Below are 15,110 nucleotides of genomic sequence, written 5' to 3' on the forward strand. Positions count from 1 at the left end.
CGGGGCTTGCCGCGCTCCGGCCGGAGCTGCAGCCGGGAGAGCGAGGCTGTGGGGCAGCCGCTCTCCCGTCTGCGCTTTGGTCAGGGGAGCGGGGCCACAGAAGACCCCGGAGCAGAGAGACGGCAGCTAGAGTAAGTAAAAAAAAAAATTAAAAACGCGCCAAAGGTGCGGGGCCCTCTTAGGTGCGGGGCCCGATTCCCAGGAATCGGGCGAATCGGCTTAAAGCCGGCCCTGCCGATCAGATGAAATGAAGGAAGGCAAAGAGAGGAAAGAACGGCACAGGCAGGGGAAGCAACTCACCTAAAGGCACTGGGAAAAGTCAGTGGCAGAGCCCAAAACAGATCCCCGAGCTCTTGTCTCCCAGCCCAGCTCCCTTTTCACCAGACCACACTGGCTCCCGTTTCCCAACCAGCAGCTGTTTGAGTCCAGTTACTTTCAGGGCATCATTTTCATTTCACTGCTCCCAGAGAAAGAGCAGCAACAAGGAATTAATGTTTTAGTAACTTGCTTTTTTCCTGTAGGTTAAAGGACGGTATGGACGGAGCGTGGCTGTGAGTATTCAGAATTTACTCTCCTTTGGCACTTTTACATTAGCCTGGTACCTTTAAATCAGATTAAACATGCGGAGATATAGGAAGAAGGAGACACACATTAGGGCACACTACCGCTTATGCTGGCGAAATCTGTTTCTCTCTGGGGGGTATTTATTTTGCACCGCTGAGCGACATCAAGTTTTGCTGACCTAAATGGTAGTGTAGATATGGCCTTCATCCCTTAAAGTCTTTAAATCTCGATGGGATATGTTCAGAAAAGTTATGCTTGAAATAGAACAGAAGTTATGGGCTAGATGCAGGAATCATTGGGTGAAATTCTGTGCCGTGTGTCATTCAGGATGTCAAGCCCAGTGGTCAGCCAGAAAAGCCTAGACAGATGTGAAAGGATTAAGGCAAAAGGCAGAGCAATGGGCTTCTAAATCCCAGAGGGGGGTGTCTGAGTTAATCCAGGTGTTCTTTGCAGCGTCATTTCTCCCATTATCCCCGTAGCCGGTTTGTTGGGTCTCTGTGGGCTCTGATCTTTATAGCCATGATAAGAACCAGTTCCCAGCGGAATCAGACACACTGGCAGCTGTGATTCACTGGGACCCCTCTCGTTCTGCACCTTTGGACTGGGGATAATAGCACCACCAGGGACATTCATATACACGGTCTCAACTACACCAGGGAGCAGTTCCCCAGCAGATGTAAATCGGCCTTGCACCACTGAAGTCAACAGAGAAATGCCCATTTACATCAGAAAAGAATTTATCCCATTTTAAAAAATGGTTTCCTAACATAGAAGCCAATGAAGCATGCGGGGATGTAAGAAATATTTCAGTAGAAGGGAAGCCGGAAATCAACCAGGTAGCTGGGGAATTTCCCACCCCAGTAGCTGCTTGGCTCAGCCACTGTCACGAAACCAGCATCATTTCAACGAGATCGGAGAAAGAGCAGCACTAAATCACTCCTGCCCTTGTCTGCCTAGTGGTTTGGGGGCACATTGAGCCCTGCTGGTGGTGCTCTGCCCATAGATACTCCAGAGGCAGTAGGCTCTGACAGTCTGTAAAGTGATGTTGGTACATTTAACAGTGACCGATCAGACGAAATGAAGGAAGGCAAAGAGAGGAAAGAAAGGCCCAGAGAGGGGAAGTGACTCACCTAAGCTGATGTGAAGTCTGCACTAGGGGCTTTTGCCAGACTCACCCCTTCCCCCACGCGTGCACCACCCTCGCTCCCACTCCCTCGCCCCCAGCACCTCCTGCCCACCGCTGCCCACTGCTGGGGCAGAGGGAGGAGCTGATCGGCGGGGCTCTGACTCCTCTCTGACTCCCTTTCCCAGTCTATCAATAACACAGTTTGCAAAGGGCACTGATGTAAGATGCACCCAGCTGGCTGGGGATGGAAAGGGGTGGAATTCCTTCAGGGTATGGGGGAGGGTACTTGTCTTATTCCCAGTGGGTTACTGGGACTGTAATTGCTGTTTGCCATCTCTCCCTGGCCCAGCAGGACCTGGAATGATGAATTAATAAGAGACAGGCTGATGAAACCAGATTTGATGAACCGTCGACGATGCCATTACGCTTCCCGTGCTGCTGCCTCTCACCTCTCCTGACCAATCAAATGCCACGCGAGAATCATAAATCATACTGATTGGGACTCTAACTGATCACTGTGCTGTCCATTGATTGTGGTGTCTCTCGATGTAACAGGGGACAAAGAGCTCTGTCCCTCTGTTGCCCTGGGGAATGCCAAGAGCTTTGCAAAAATACAAATAAATGCAACTGCACATAAAAGCTTTGGGATTGTTTGTTTTTTAAATGTTTCTCGGTAAATTAATTTGACTTCCAGACTGGCGTGGGATTTGCTCCATTCTCAGGGCACGTCTACACTACAGCCCTAAGTTGACCTATGTTAGTAATTACTGTGGTGGCTGATGTCCACACTACCCTCCTCCTGTCGGTGGTGCGTGTCCTCACCAGGAGCGCTTCCACACACTAGAGAGGGGCAGGGTGGGAGGCTGAGAGCCAAAGCTCTCGGTTCCGTGCAGCTCCCCTCCAGGAGCCCAGCTGCCTCCCCCGCCCCATCACCCCCAGTGAGAGCAGGGTCCAGCTGCCCAGGGTTCGACTCCCTGAACGGGAAGCAGGGAGCCTCCGGGCAGCAGCCTGGCTGGGAGTGGGGGACCGGGGGTAGCCGGGCTCAAGACAGCAAACAGCCTATGTAAGTAACACAGTGTTTGCACAGACACTGCGTCACCGTAACTACACCAACACAAGTGCTACGCCTCTCGTGGGGTTATGATGTCGCTGTAGTAGGGCACTTTCATCAGCGGGACAAGGCTGCAGTGTGGACACTGACAGAATTAGGTTGAGGTGAACGGCCTCACGTTTAGACCAGGCCCAAGTGCTGTCATTTCTGTTGGAGAATTCTGAACTTTGTGCAGGTGAGGCAGGGGGAACAGGTTGTGCTCTCCAGTATCCTTCCCTCTCCCTCGGGTGGGAAGCACCGAGAAACAATAAATAATTGAGCAACTCACAAATCCAATGGAGCAGGAAGGAAAAGGGTCTGTCAACTGAGCTCCAGAGCGGCAGTTCCCAGGGCTGTGGCTGGGAGAACAAGTGGCAATTTTCCTTTCAGGGTAGATGTTCCAGCAGATACTCCCCAGAGGTCTGGAGATGTCTCCCTGCACTCCGTAAAACGAACCCTTTCCCGAACAGTTACACTCTTTTGGCCTGAACATCACACAGGCATTCGCTGCCATCAAAACAACCCAGAAACTGCACCTCAGTCTTGCTTCTTCAAAGGACACAAGTTATGGCACAAACTTATGAGAAGATTTAATTTGTTCTAAATTATTTTGGGCTTCAGCCCCTTCCACTGGCTTCTCATCCTCATCCTCTCCCCCTCGCCAGGACCGGCACTATTCATCCTTCACAGGACAAACAAAATCTTTTCAGAAAAAAAAAAAGACATTAGAGTGGCATTTTTCAGAGGAGAATAAAGGAGTAAAGGACCTGGCCACCCAACTTCCTTAGGCCTGTCTGAAAATCCCAGTCTAGGGCAGTAGAACAATATGGTTTGCAAAACACATGGATGCAGGGCTGCTGTTTGGATCATTTCAATACGGGCAGCTGTCGAACACTAATGGGAAAAACAGTGGTAGCTCCTTCCAGAGCCCCTCTCCTCACTCTCCTGGATTGTGACAGCACAAGCGGCAACACCCACACAACCTGTTAGGGAGCAGCTGTCACAGCTTGGATTGAGCGCCCCCTCTTGGCCACTCACCAGATTGCTGCAGGGAGTCCCAGCAGCTGCCTTCCATATTTTAAGCCGCTGGGGTCTGAACAGAGCCCAGGCACTGCCCGTCTGGAGGTCCCTCCCTATGAGGTGCTGATCCTCTCTCAAGCACCCCCTGTTGAGAGTTGCAATGCAGTCCAACCCCCACCCCCCGGTATCAGTGCTGCCCCCTCAACTTACGCTGTATCTTAAACAGACCCTCTCCCAGAATCCCACTGAACACATGTAACCCTTCTGCCCCTCTGAGTTGGCAGCAACAAGGGCCGGGTTCAGTATCCAGGGGTTCCGTTTCAATAACGGAATGAAAACCCGGCTCGGGCCCCCACCCAGTGACCTGGCACAATTACATACCACCCCCCCGGGCGCCTCTAGGTGGCAATACTTCCCCTCTCGCAAGCACAGAGTCAGAGTGTAGCAAAATCCTTTTAAAAAAGAAGGGAAACAATGCGGCATCACGTTGGAGAGACACCACAAACAGGACTATACACAAACCATAAGCAAAAAAACCCACCCCCAAGTACATTTGGCAGTGTCCTTTCCCCCGTAGGGTCTTAAGTCCAATCACCCCAAAGTCCAACAACCCAAAAGTCTGTGTCTCTGGTCAGTGCCACCCCAGAGTTCAAAAGTTTATCTGCAGAGTTTCACCCCCCCAGCCTGGGTGGAAATGGGGGGGGGGGTCACGCACACAGGGTGCTAAGGGACACCTTACGTGGGCCAGGGCCGACTGCTCCGCTTCTCCGTGGAGTTCTGCTGCAGCCTTCACCATGACTGGCTCCACTCCACCAGCTGTGCCGCTCCTCCAGCCGACCCGTGAACCGCGTCAGCCATCCCCACAAACCGCTCCACACTGCTCACTGCTCCATGGGCTGCTCCAACGTGCTGCAGACTGCTCCACTCTGCCAGCCGCTTAGCGATAGATGTTCAGGCTCCCCCCACTAGTTGACACAACACTCCATGATCTCGGCTCAGTAAGCTCAGCTCTTTCAGTAATTTCAGCTTTTAGTGGTTTCAGCTTGTAGCAGGGGAGACCCCATGCCGGTGCACCATTGGCCCAACATTAATTCAGGTCAGCAGCCTCTAGATGGACTCCTAAAGGATTCAAAATTAGCTCTGCTCTTCAACAGTGGAGAGAGGAGGATGTGCAATTGGTGCTCCAAGCCCTCAAAAGGCACCCATGCCATCAGATACACACACCACTTCCCACCCTCTCTCAATTCACTGGGTTTTGGAACCCATGTCCCTTGTCTAGCAAGTACTATTTAATGTAGGTTGAGTCATTTCTGGCATAAAGCAGTCTCATAGTTCCTCATTCACATAATTAGGGTGACAGCAGTTTTTCCCCTTCCTGCCCCAATAACAAAGAAATTGGGGATCCCAGCTGTCAAAATAACCATCCCAGGCTGCCATGGGCTATTGCAATGCGAATCTTTGCCTCTCTTTGAAATTCTTTACACACTCCCCATAATTCACCACCAGATGTCAGGGTAGAGCTCATCCTGACTCTGCTTACACACACAACACAAGCCGTACAGTTTAACTCTCTCAGGGGGCCCGGGATGTAGCACATCACAAGGGTGATTAAATGATTAAAACACAGGCCTTATAGTGCAAGACTCAGGGAACTCAATATACTTTGGTTACCAAGGAGAAGGTTAAGGGGTGACTTAATGACAGCCGATAAGTACCTACAAGGGGGACAAATATTTAACAACGAGCTCTTCAGTCTAGCAGAGAAAGGTGTACAGGGCCGTCCTTAGGATTTATGGTGACCTAGGCGAGACTATTAAACTGGTGCCCCTGTGCCTGATCTGCTCTTAGCAACACAAATATAAGCATACAGTATTGGAAAACTTGCCACATTCACATTATTAAAACCAGTTTAACTTAATTAAGCACACTGTAATGCTGATGCACTAGCACTAAAGAAGTAGCCCTATAGAAAAAATTCTGATTTGACAGAATGATGCAAATAATATAATTTTTTTAATTTGTCAAAATTTTATTGGAAATTTATATGAAGAGGTATTGAAACAAAGATTTGTTTTTAATTAAAAGCAATCCTTCTGGCTTTTTTGGCTGCAAAATCAGTTTAATAAGCTGGGTTTCCAAACAGTGGGAAAATATAACCCTAGTTTTACTGCTAGGTAAAGCACAAAGTGACCAAAATGAAGTCAGCACAGAATCATTTCATCTAGATTAAGGTAGCACAGAAATGTTACAGAAGACCAGACAGCAAGTGTGAAAAATCAGGACAGGGGGTGGGGGGTAAAAGGAGCCTATATAAGAAAAAGACCCCAAAATTGGGACTGGCCCTATAAAATAGGGATATCTGCTCACCCTACCCCAACCCCCTGTCCTGATTTTTCACACATCTGGCTAACCCCAGCCCAGCCCCCTGTGACATTCCAATCCTGGCTCACTGCGGAGGAAGTGAGTTACTTTCACTTTCATTCCTCAGCAGGCAGCCAGCCAGCCTCCTCCCCCCACCTACCCCCCAGCACCTCACCCAACCCAGCCCTGACGGAGGGGAGGGAGGAGAGAGAGAGGAATGCTCCTGGGGAGGAGGGAGAAAGGAGGGGGTGCTCCATGGGGAAGGGGGGAGAAGAATGGATGTTATGGGGGACAACAAAGGATACTGGTTGCAGAGCCTGCGTCACCTCACCTCAGCCGGGGGGGAAAGAGTCACACTCACAGGTGAGCTCCTTCCCCAACCCCTACCCCCTCCCCTTCCCAGAGACCCCAGCAGCCAATCCCCTCCCTCAGACTGTGCCTCGTTCGGCTCTCTCTAGGACCCAGCAGCCTGCTCTTACATGCTCCACTGCTTCCCCTCTGTCCTGGCTTGCCCCCAGACCTAGTGGTGCCCTAGGCGGCTGCCTATTCTGCCTATGCCTAAGGACGGCCCTGAAGGTGTAACATGATCTAACGGCTAATAGCTGAAACCAGACAAACTCAGATCGGAAGCAAGGCACACACTTTTTAACAGTGCAAGTAATTGTCCATTGGAACAATTTGTCAAGGGTCATGGTGGATTCTCCATGCCAGGTGTAAGCGGGGGAATGGTCCCGCTATTGTGGGGAACTTTCCTGGCTTCTGTGCTACCCCGGTGAAGTGGGCTAGCGAAAGGATCTGAGTCCTCGCTCCCACTTCCTTTACCCAGAGGCCTCCCTGCCCTTAAGTACTCTCCTGTCTGGCAGAGTTCTCGTAGCCCCAACAAGACTGGGCCCAGGATTCCTGGGGGGCTCAACCCCCAACCCTGCTGTGGCCACCTAGGACAGGGGCTAAGGTGTCCCCACTCCGGGGTACCCTCTCTGCACTGGGCACCTCCCTGACCCACTGATTATTCCAGACAATTTAAAGCAAATACAAGTTGTTTACTTAATCAATTTAAAGAAAAGAATAAGAATAAATGGGAACGGTTACAGGGAAACACATCACCCTGCTCTGCGGCAGGGAACATTACAAACAATGTCTCTGGACATCAAGGCACTTTACAGTCTGTTCCTTGTAGGCCCCAGGCCTCCTTCTCAGGCCCTGGCTGTGCTGCAGGGATGCTGTGGGTGGGACACTTGAAATGGTGGTGACCACACACCTCCGGGCTTTGGGTGGTGGGATCCTTCTTCCCAGTGCCAGCCCCCCAGCAGGTTAAGGTCCCCCTCCCAGCCTGGCCTGCATGGACCCTTGGCTGGGGGTGTCTTCCTGCGCTGGGCCCTTTGCCCAAGGTCCCCCCTTGGCTGGCCCCAGTTGCTCACTACACCTGGCTCTCTGGCTGGAGCTCTGCTCCCAGCACGGGGTCTGCTCTCTCTGCGCTGTGTCTCTGGCTCCAGCTCCAGCTCCGCTCCCAGCACGGGGTCTGCTCTCTCTGCGCTGTGCCTGTGGCTCCAGCTCCGCTCCCAGCACGGGGTCTGCTCTCTCTGCGCTGTGCCTGTGGCTGCAGCTCCGCTCCCAGCACGGGGTCTGCTCTCTCTGCGCTGTGTCTCTGGCTCCAGCTCCAGCTCCGCTCCCAGCACGGGGTCTGCTCTCTCTGCGCTGTGCCTGTGGCTGCAGCTCCGCTCCCAGCACGGGGTCTGCTCTCTCTGCGCTGTGTCTCTGGCTCCAGCTCCAGCTCCGCTCCCAGCACGGGGTCTGCTCTCTCTGCGCTGTGCCTCTGGCTGCAGCTCCGCTCCCAGCACGGGGTCTGCTCTCTCTGCGCTGTGCCTCTGGCTGCAGCTCCGCTCCCAGCACGGGGTCTGCTCTCTCTGCGCTGTGCCTGTGGCTGCAGCTCCGCTCCCAGCACGGGGTCTGCTCTCTCTGCGCTGTGCCTGTGGCTGCAGCTCCGCTCCCAGCACGGGGTCTGCTCTCTCTGCGCTGTGCCTCTGGCTCCAGCTCCGCTCCCAGCACGGGGTCTGCTCTCTCTGCGCTGTGCCTGTGGCTCCAGCTCCGCTCCCAGCACGGGGTCTGCTCTCTCTGCGCTGTGCCTGTGGATCCAGCTCCAGCTCCGCTCCCAGCACAGGGTCTGCTCTCTCTGCGCTGTGTCTCTGGCTCCAGCTCCGCTCCCAGCACGGGGTCTGCTCTCTCTGCGCTGTGCCTCTGGCCCCTCTGGATCTGGCCCGGCTCTGCTCTCCAGCTCAGCTTGGGCCCCTGCTTTCTCCTTTGCTCGGCCCCCCCACATTCCTGCCCACACGGAGGACGGGACCCACCCTGGCCTTCTGTCTTCCTGATTAGCCAGCCTGCCCTGTCAATCAGGCTGACCTGGAGCATTGGCCTCTTGCCATTGTTCCTGGGGACTGTCAGTCTCAGGGTCCTGATTTGCCATCGATCCCTCCCCTTTTAGTGCTGGGAGCTAGCAACCAAAACACCCCCACTAAATGTTAGTAAGGGGGCAACAGTCCCCTTACACAGGCAAATTGTAAATCAAGATTGGATATTTTTCTGAGAGATTTGGTTTGGTAATGATTTTGGGGGAGTTTTATGGCATGGGCTATATAGGTGGTCAAAGTAGATGATTACAATTGTCCCTTCTGACCTTATGGATAAGGCATGAATAACACAGACAGACTTGGCATAGGATTCTAATACACTATTGCCCTTTACTTAAGCAGGAAAAATACACAGAGTGAGCAGATCATAGAGAAAACCTCCAACATCCTGAACACGATGACCCTCACTCTGGAGCACCCCCTCTGTGAGAACCCAGGCGTGGGGGGTCTCAGAGCAGAGCAGGGTGAGGCTGGCTCCCAGAGTTAAGGATTGGAGTGACCTGGAAGATCACCGGTCCAGATAATACCAGGGGAACATCACAGTGGGTTTCTGTCAGTCCTTTAATGACCCGTCCTCCCAGCCCAGACCTGGCACAGACCCCCTCATTCTCCTGCTCTGCCCACAGCTGGCTGTTTAACCCTTTGACACCCGCTGGCTAGCAGCCCCTAGACAAGTCAGTCCTTGACAGGCATCGCATCCAGAAAGACATTGCAGAGAATTCCCGCTTCCCCCCAGACATTGAAACCCTGGGGTAGAAATGAAGCATCATCCCTAACTCCTGTTGTTGCTAACGGTGCACAAGTGGGTGCAGACTTAGCACTGGCCTCAGGCCCCCCGGTTCCCCTCTCCAGGCTGCCCAGGTCAGAGGTAGATGGGGTCTCTGAGAGTGAGGGGCTCCTCTGTGGGCTGCTTGTGTAACACGCAGATGGAGGTTGGAGTCGTTCTCCCCTGACGGCCCCTGTCACAGGCAGACGGGGTCCCCGTCACTCTCTGAGATTCAGGTCAGCTCCCCGTCCCTCAGAGCACACACAGAGTGGGGGTCAGCCCAGACCCCACAGGGTCACTGGAGGCAGAGGGGTTAGTGGCTAGTACCATACTCTAGGCTGACTCCGAGAGAAAAGCGGGGAGCCACTTAACAGCCACTTCATCTACCCTGAAGAGAAACCAACTTCACGCCAACAGCCCATGGTGGCCAAAGGTACTGCAGGCGGGGTCCGAATAAAGCTGTGCAGATGCCCGCCCTCTGCTCATCGCCAGAAGCTCTGTGACAGGGGCGAAGGGCAGCAGAGGCTGGAGCTTGCCAGAGCCAGCGTGCTGCAGCCTGCGGCCCCCCTGCCCAAGAGAGGCCGGCACAGACCGGGCTGCAGGGGCCTGGTCATTGGAATCCAGGAGGAGGTTCTGGAGACTGGGTCTAGCCATTGGCACTAGCTCAAAACCCGGCTGGGTTCCCATTCGGGGCAGAACCTGAAGTTGCTGAAATTTGCCATGAGGGGGAAGGTCGTGGGGTCCACTAGGCCCGGCTCATGGGTCTCAGCCCAGACTGGGGGTTCTGCCAGTCTGTGCTCTGCGAGGTGGGAGTTGTTCTCCGGCCACAGAGTTCAGCCCTTTCCCCAGGCAGCATCATTCTCTGCAGACGAGCGCCTGCCAGGATCCCGGGGTCGTTAGCCGCCCAGCCTGCAGGTCCCAGCTGGATGGCAGGGGGACGCTGGGACGGAAACGGCTGAGAGACACTGGGTGAGATTATCATCCCCAGAGACTGACGAGGGCTGGAGAGGTGCTGTGACAATGGCGGGAGGAGAGGGTCGGCTCTACCCCAGAGAAGAGCCAGCCAAAATGAGGGTTTGGTGTTTCCCCCACGCTGAGAACCCGCACAGCAGCAGAGCGGGAAGGGGCATCTCGCACCCCGGGAGCTGCAGCAGCCCAGAAACATCACCTATGGGAGCAGTGAGACCGTCTCCTTTCCAAGCGCAACGTTCCGCATTCTCCAGAAAGGAGCGGTTTGATACCTGCCTGGACATGGATGATTTAGAGTGTCCGGGTGCAGTTCCTCAGAGCTCTCAGGGTGTAGGAGCAAAATCCCTTGGCACACTACACAGCTGGGTTCTTTCCCTCCCTCTCGCTCAGTTCCAGGAAACTCGGCAGATGATTCAGCAGGTGACCTGGCCATGAAGGGAACCTAGATCCGCACGCAGCCTGTGGGTGACGCACGTTCTGCCCCCTTCACATCAAGGACTGGAACCAGCTCCTGCTGCAGGCCTCACGCCTGCTCCATCAGTTCAGGCCATGCAGCCTCCTGCTGCTCCATCACCCCAAGCCCTCAGCTGCAGGCCCTGCCCAGACACCCAGTGAGGCGTGTTACAGGGCCCCGCAGCTGCCGTCCCGCTGCCTGTGCGAACACCCCGAGAGAGGCTGTCTGGAGGAGTGAGAGCTGCTATTGCCTGAGTTAGCAACTCCGTGAGCTCAGGGGCCACAACAGACAGGGGCGGGGTGAGGAGGAGGCGGTGCTGTATGTGGGAGGAGAGATATGGGGGGTGTCTGTACAGCACCTGGCACAACAGGGCCTGATCTCAGCTGGGGCAGGGCCTGTCTCTCATTGTGTGACAGGGCAGGGCCTGGTTGGTGAGTATATTTCTCAGAGGCGCTGGTGAATGGGATGATGTTTTGCAGTAAAAGGGTGATTGGGGTGAGGGGTGTGGCTGGAGGCATCTCTTTTTCAGTGAGAGGTGATTCGGGAGGGGGTTGTCTAGGGAATCTTTGTCTTAGTGACGGGTGATTGGGGTGGGAGGTAGTGGGGGAGTTCTGTGTCAGTGAGGGGTGATTGGGTTGAGGCTGCTGAATGAGCTGTGTCTCAGTGAGCTGTCAAGTGTCAGAGGGGTAGCCGTGTTAGTCTGGTTCTGTAGAAGCAGCAAAGAATCCTGTGGCACCTTATAGACTAACAGACGTTTTGCAGCATGAGCTTTCGTGGCCTCATCCTCCCTGATTGATCTAACCTCGTTATCTCTAACTTGCTTCTTGCTTGCTTATATATACCTGCCCCTGGAAATTTCCACTACTTGCATCCGAAGAAGTGGGTATTCACCCATGAAAGCTCATGCTGCAAAACGTCTGTTAGTCTATAAGGTGCCACAGGATTCTTTGCTGCTTCAGTGAGGTGTGATTGTGTAGTAGGAGGAGTTCATGTTTGTATTTTGTATAATTCTGTATCTGAGCTAATTTCAAGGCAGTAACAGATCTTTGAGGGTCACCACTTTGTTGCAGGTTTAGCATTTTAAAGTAAGTAAAAGAATGCAATGAGTGTTTTTCTTTTGCATTGCAACTTGATGTCCCTGTTCAAAATGTTTGGTGTAAATTAATTCTGTTTTGTGTGTGAATAAGGAACATGGGTTAAAAATAATTCTCAAGGCCGTTGCTGAACCAGGAAGGAACTGGAGACAAACGCAAGGGTGCCCAAAGGCTTCAACACGCCCCTATTAAAACATCAGAAAAGACAAATTAACAACTCTAAAAATAAAACAGGCGCCTGTCAATGAAAACAAAATAACTGTGATGAAAACCAGCATAAAACGTCTCCCTAAAAAAGTAATAAAAAACCAAAATATTAAAAAAAAAAACAAGCACTCGTCAAACAAAAATTAATTACAGCATAACGGTGCAAAACTCATTAATCCCAATAAAAAAAAAATCACAATATAAACAGGATGCCTTGCCATGAAACTTTGGGTTCATCCTGCCAAGACTTCCCTGGAGCATCGTGTTGCAACCAACAGAACCCGGTTCCCCCTACCCGTGATGAACGTAGCTGGCCACTAGGTTGATCTAGACTCTGAACTGGTAACTACAGTTTCGACTGGCGGGACAGTGTGTGTGTGTGTGTGTGTGGTGTGATTGAATGCATATGCTAATTGCGTCTTCAATAAACGTGGCGTATTGTCTTTTCCCCTGAAAAAGATCCCATGTGCTTCTTATAAGCATAACATTTTTACATAATATCTTTAACATTGAACTTTAATAAAAACTGAGGTACACCACCTCATACATTTAATAACTAAACAATGGAATAATTTCCCCTAAACCCTTAGAAAGCAGAAGCCATTGAAAGCTGGCCTGCCTATGAAACAAAAACACAGGAAAGTAAGGGGGTAATTCCTGTGTTTTGCCTGCAATCGACAAAGGAATTTGTAAAAAAATAAAAAAGGTGGGGGGGGGGGGAAGAAGGTATTTTAAGCAATAATCTGCCACCCCTAGTTTATAGCTCCCCTGCACAGCAGCAGAGCGGGAAGGGGCATCTTGCACCCCCGAAGCTGCAGCAGCCCAGAAACGTTACGTATGGCAGCAGTGAGACCGTCTCTTTTCCAAGTGCAACGTTCCGCATTCCCCCGAAGGGAGCGGTTTGATACCTGCCTGGACACAGATAGTTTAGAGTGTCCGGGTGCAGTTCCTCAGAGCTCCCAGGGGGGTGGGAGTGAAATCCCTTGGCACGTTACACAGCTCGGTTCTGTCCCTCCCACTCGCTCAGTTCCAGGGAACTCGGCAGGTGGCTCAGCAGGTGACCTGGCCATGAAGGGAACCCAGAGCCGCACGCAGCCTGTGGGTGACGCACGTTCTGCCCCCTTCACACAGAGAATTTCATGGCCTCCCACGGACACGTCCTGAGCCAATGGGACCCTGCTCACCCCTTCTGCACCCGCAGCAGATGCCCAGGGGCAGGGGGCTCTGGTACAGTCCAGGCCCTATTGGCTACTCTGCCCCATGGACTCGTGGTGTCTTCCAGGTCATTGTCCCAGATCCACACTGAGGCACTCGGCGCCACCTGCCCACAGCTCCTGCTGCCTCCTCTGCAGCCCCCGAGCCAGACGTGCTCTGAGCAGGGCTGTTCCTTCCCCTGCCCCTGCTGGCTGCCGGCTGCATGGCAGGGAAGGGCAGTGGGGAGCTGGGGTGACACCTTGCCTGCTGCCCTGGGCGGGGGGGCTGTGGGAGCCCAGGGGGAGCTGGATGAGAGCTGGGTCTGAGCCAGGGGATGGGGTACATGTGGCATGTGACCCCGCGACCTTTCTGCAGTATTAACTCCTTTCTCTTGACGGCCATTCTATGACGGACAGATTCCGTTCACAGAGCCTGGCTTGCCCAGTGTCCACTGCATTCTTCAATCCCTTTGTGTACCATGATAGGGGCTCAGACACAGATCCTCCTGCCTTTCTGGAGAAGGCTCTCAACTCAGGCATGTGCTTGAGGTTTTGGTGAGGAAAGGATGCACCGCAGCCATGCCTGCCCTCGGCCCCTCCCTCTGGAATTTCTTTGGGTTGGACCCCACTCCCTTGTGAAGCTTCCCAAATACAATGTTTGTCTTTCCCCAGCCCTGAAGAGGCAGACTTATCTTTTACAAGGGTAGCAGGAACAACATTTTTAATGGAGAGCTTTGGACTGGTAAGATCCCCTCAGTCACCCCACTCTCCGTTCCCAAAAGGTCAGCTGCGAGGACTCTCCCCTCCAGGAGATCTGACCCCCAGTCCTCCCTTAAAACCTGACCCACAGGTGAGGGGTCTGGCATTTAAATGCAGATCCTTCACCCTCCTTCAGGGGAAAAGCCTCCCTACAAAAGGTGGGCAAACCCTCCTGTTCCCCCTCACCTTCCATCTGGACTTTTCTCTCTGGGCTTCCCTCTGACACAGACACCCCTGTGTCGCCCAAAAGGGAAGGTGACCCTGATCCACCTAGGACAGACAATTCACTGGCCAGCAAAATCCCCCCTTTCACTCAGGTTGGGCTTGCTTCCAGCTACAACCCCCTTCCCACCACAGTCGTCACCAGGACCCCAACTAACATCTCCGGGATACGTGTCTCTGTGAATCCCAGAGCAGGACCTGTCCCATGCTGAGCTACAACTTCCTGGCAGTCAGCAGTTGGGACGGGCTCCCTGTTACAAGGAGAAACATTCCCCTTCCTCCAAGGAGATGGTCACAGACAGGAGCTGGCTGTATCCAGCCCTTCCTGCAGGGACCTGCCTTGAGCCCAGGGCTGCAGAAACGGCTTACGACCACCCTTGCTGCTACCGAGGAATTAAAGAAACACTCTACTATTCCCCCAGCAGCACTTGTGACTTTATCCTCCCCTCTGGGATTTTCAGCACAAGATTCCTTCTTGCTGCTAACAAACCCTGGGACAGATTCTGCCACATCCAAAAAATCATTCCTCAGTAGAAACGGTGCAAAATTGTGTGCCACCGCTGCAACAGTCAGGTCAGGCTGCTAATCACCAGTGTCCATGTGTACCTTAGCTAAAGGTGCAAGGACTTTGTCACCTCCCACCAGTTCTAATTCTCCCATTTTTCCTGATAACAAATCCTTCTCCTGGATCAGGTCCCTCCTGACCAGAGACATTTCTGCACCAGTCTCTCTCCATCCTTGGAGCACTTTGCCATTAAGCTTCACAGCAAGCACAGGCTCACTGCTTGGCTGTGTAGAAGCAACCTTTACAAATCCTGCCTGGAAAGAGGCAGTAGCCCGGGATACCCCTGTGCTCTGAGAAGGAGCAGCTTCGTGTGTT

General features: G+C 53.2%; 1 long non-coding RNA gene across 1 annotated transcript; it reads left to right on the forward strand.

Annotated features, from left to right (window-relative positions):
* The first annotated feature begins 423 nt into the window (after window positions 1–423).
* Window positions 424–2,324, forward strand: LOC120390050. Its single transcript, XR_005591018.1, has 2 exons — window positions 424–551; window positions 2,043–2,324. It is a non-coding gene; the product is annotated as an uncharacterized LOC120390050 (long non-coding RNA).
* Window positions 2,325–15,110: the final 12,786 nt, after the last annotated feature.

The sequence above is a fragment of the Mauremys reevesii genome, linkage group 24 (genome assembly GCF_016161935.1).
Source record: "Mauremys reevesii isolate NIE-2019 linkage group 24, ASM1616193v1, whole genome shotgun sequence".
In the NCBI taxonomy this organism is placed as follows: domain Eukaryota; kingdom Metazoa; phylum Chordata; order Testudines; family Geoemydidae; genus Mauremys; species Mauremys reevesii.